Here is a 3856-nt window from a genome sequence, read left to right as displayed (position 1 = left end):
GCAGGCGCATTTCCGGCCTCTCCTGTCCTAGGCTTTCCATTCCCTGCGAACACCTGCCACACGAGGTGACGTGGGAGATGCTGAACGTGCTTCCTGCGCCCGCCTGGAGCCTGGCTGGACCAATCTCCCCAGACACCTGCCCCTTTCCCTCCAATCCCTCTGCGTCCCACAATCCAGGGAACTAAAGGCACTTGGTTTTTTCCTTGCCCATTCACTCTGCGGCAGACTTTCCATCAAAACCTGCCAGAGCCCCAGGTTTCCTGCGATTTTCTTCAGGGGTAGACGTCTCTCTCATCACTGATGTTTCTCCCTCTCTCCCTTTCCTTTCTTCTCTTTGAAATCAATAAAAACATATTTAAAAAAAAAATAGTGCCGCCCGGCTGGTGATGCTCAGTGAGCCAGGAGGTCACGGTTCCTTTCCCAGTCAGGGCACACGCCCAGTTTGCGGGCTCCATCCCCAGTAGGCATGTGCAGGAGGCAGCCAATCAATGGTTCTCTCTCATCATTGATGTTTCTCTCTCTCCCTCTCCCTTCCTCTCTGAAATCAGCAAAAACATATTTAAAAAAAAATAATGCCTCCTATGCAAACTGCTTCATTGGTGAAGAGCAGCGTTGCTCTATCAGGTGTTCTAGAAACATCACCTATGGGGGCTTCTGGGAAGCCCTGCTGGAGAGGAAGGCGGGTGGCCTGGTGGCTGCAGCTGCCGGCTCCTCAGGCAGCTGGCTTGGTGTGAGGCCTGTTGATTGCGAGCCTTTGGTCTCCGGTGCTGAAACCAAAGACGAAAGTTATTTCCATGGCTCTCCCAGTGCAAGCAAACCCAGGCGCGATGCACTCCATTATTCTAGACTCCGAAAGGGAACCCAATTAAGAACTAAATGCATCGATTGGCGTGGATCCGCCTTGTCTCAGAGACAGCGATGGAGCCAGGGACGCTCCCTTTCGAGGGGCACAGGGCTGAGGGTGAACTGGGCCGAGTCAGAGAGAGAGCATCCAGCCCAACTCCAGGCTGGGTGCCGGGCGTGGCCATGGGCGGAGAAATTTCACTCAACAGCCACGGAAAGAACCGTGTCCTGGGGCAACCCTGCCTCTTACTGACAGATTAAGTGGGTTTTTCTGAATTGATGGTCTGTGTTTGTAAAAGCAGCTTAACTGCCCCTCTTCTCATAGGGAGAGGCCTGATGCAGAGAGCCGTTTTCTCTCCTAAGGAAGAAGTTGGCTCGCTCCAGACAATCGGCTGTCTCGCAGCTGGCAGTAGGGCGCTGAAAGGATGCGCACAGACAAGAGCTGGGGCGATTCCTGGAGAGAAGGGCGCTGGACTGGCAGCCCGGGTTGTAGGAGGAGACATTGTCTCCCAGCTCTGCAGCATTGTCAGCGCGCTGGTTGTCACACGTGCAAGCCTACCGTCTGCGACTCTTGCACTCCATGAGAAGGTGACAGTTTGACCGCCCGGAGGTGCGGGGTTGGGGGGGACTGTGTCTTCTAACCCATCTCTGCTGGTCCCCTCGTCACCAACCATGCCCCCTTGTCCCCCCCAACATTCCTCAAGAGCTCTGTGAAAACCTGTTGCTTCCTAAGTTGGAGAGAATTGGATTCTCTGCCACCTGGAGTCCCTGGGCTGGAGGCCTTGCGTCTCATACGTGTCTCATACGTGCCGTCTGCAGGTGCTTCTGAGTGGTAGCCTGTCCTCTGGGACCTGCTGCCTCCCAGGCTGGTGAGGGGGGAGCAGGGATGCGAAGTGATCACACTCTGTCTGTGTCCAGCAGTCTATGTCCGGAGGAATCCATCATGGACTGGTCGTGGGCTGGAAGAGAGAGGAGTCCACGTCTGAGGCCTGGACAATTTTAAATCTAGTAATACTTTCAACAATAAAGAATTATTTAAAAAATATGTTTTTATGGATTTCAGAGAGTAGAAAGGAGAGGGAGAGAGATAGAAACATCAACAATGAGTGAGAATCATCAATCGGCTGCCTCCTGCACACCCCACACTGGAGATGGAGCCTGCAAACCAGGCTAGTGCCCCAACTGGGAATGGAACCGTGACCTCCTGGTTCAGAGGTCGACCACTCAGCCACTCAGCCAGGCGATACCACTAAATTGTAAGCTACGTTGAGAGCAGGAATTTGATTCTTTCGTGTGGCACTTTTGTGTAATAGGAGCTCAGTCTGAACTGTTTTCCAATCACAGTCAGAGTCTCAACATGGATTTGTTGGCTAAATGATTCACTAGTGTTGCTCAGTGGATAGCGTGTTACCCTCGGACTAATGGGCATTCTGGTCAAGGGCATGTACTTGGGTTGCAGTCTCCATCCCCAGCCTTGGTGGGGGCGTGTGAGGGAGACGATCAATCAATGTGTCTCTCTCACATCCACGTTTCTCTCTCTGTTTCTCCCCCTCCCTTCCACTCTCTCTAAAATTCAAAGGAAAAATATTCTGGGTTGAGGATTAACAACAGCAGCAAAAAATTAGATTGTGGTTCCTGTGTGATCGGTCCACATCTGCCTCCTCTGTATCTTTAGCACATAAGTGTACCGCTGGGAGGAAAACAAACGCCTAGTCTTGAAAATCCCAGTCCTTTCTGAGGTACTTTGCAACTCCTTTATCTCCTTCATCCGCCACATGCGTGCAAATGCCATTCTGTGTAAAGTTAAAATGTGTGGGACGTAGGAGACAGGAGTCCCTGCAGTATGTCAACCTTAAACTCTCATCTCCGGGGTGAGAACCCGCGCCTCGCTCCCGTTTTACACGCAAGGAGGAAGTTAGGTGGCTAATTGGGGTGTGATAAGCAGGCGTCTCCACCCACCCCCAGGCACGGGAGGAGCTGTGCTTCCCTGTGACAGATGAACTGGGGCGACCTCGCCTGCTGCCTGGTACATCGGGCCCCTGCCTGTCCCTGGGCTCGGCTGTTCGCCACCTGAACCCGGGCTGGATTCCCAACTGGGATGTGTCCCCCAGGCTCGCTAAGTATCCCAAGGTGTGCCCTCCCAACAGGAGCGGGGCGTCAGAGCACTTGTAGGATGGTTCTCACCGCCCCCACCCCCAGCTCCTGCTGACAAAGGGGAGATGGAAGTCGCGCTGCAAAGTCAGTGTAAGGTGCTCTGAATGCCAGTGGCCATGCCGTCCATCGTCCTTGCGCGTTTTCCAGACTGGAGGTATCAAATAACATATTATTGGCAGCTATCAGAGTACACAGGATGCTGTGTAATTTATATCTAAATAGAAAGTAGGACAGGCGGCTCCTCTGGTGTTATTTTGAAATTTCCATCAGAAAGAACTCTAGGCAGCTGTATAAATCGTACTGTAGAATATTGTCAAATGATGTTAAATATTTTGATGCTTTAACAATTACTTCAAACATTACAGAACTGTTGAAGATTTTGCTAAGAGTGTATGTTGCCACTTTAAAAAGAACGCAGTGGGGGGGAAAACACACATTACATCTCACCTTCTAACTGCAGCCTACCCCACCCACTTATATAAAACTGCGGCTCCCGCGATCCTCTGTCCAGTGTAACCCCACCCAGCGTATCCCCACAGTGTTTCCGACTTCTGTCACACTGTGTGCTTTCCTTATGTGTTACGTTTGTCTCCGGGCTGTGGATACATGAACGTCAGCTTATGAGACCAGGCAATTTGGACCCAGGTTGAGGCCTGTGTCCGCAGCAGCTGAGCAGTGCTTGGTACCAAGTGGACACTGAGTAGCTATTGGTTGAGTGAGCAATTCAGTGCTAAGTGAATGTGTTGACCTGACTCTAAAGCAGTGGTTCTCAACCTTGGCTGCACATTAGAATCACCTGGGAATCTTTTTAAAATCCTGATTTCTGGGCCTCATCCTCCGGAAATTCTGTTTCTTTGTT

The sequence above is a fragment of the Myotis davidii genome, unplaced genomic scaffold (assembly GCF_000327345.1).
Source record: "Myotis davidii unplaced genomic scaffold, ASM32734v1 scaffold663, whole genome shotgun sequence".
In the NCBI taxonomy this organism is placed as follows: Eukaryota; Metazoa; Chordata; class Mammalia; order Chiroptera; family Vespertilionidae; genus Myotis; species Myotis davidii.
The sequence above is the reverse complement of the archived record's forward strand: the minus strand, read 5'-3'. Positions refer to the sequence as shown.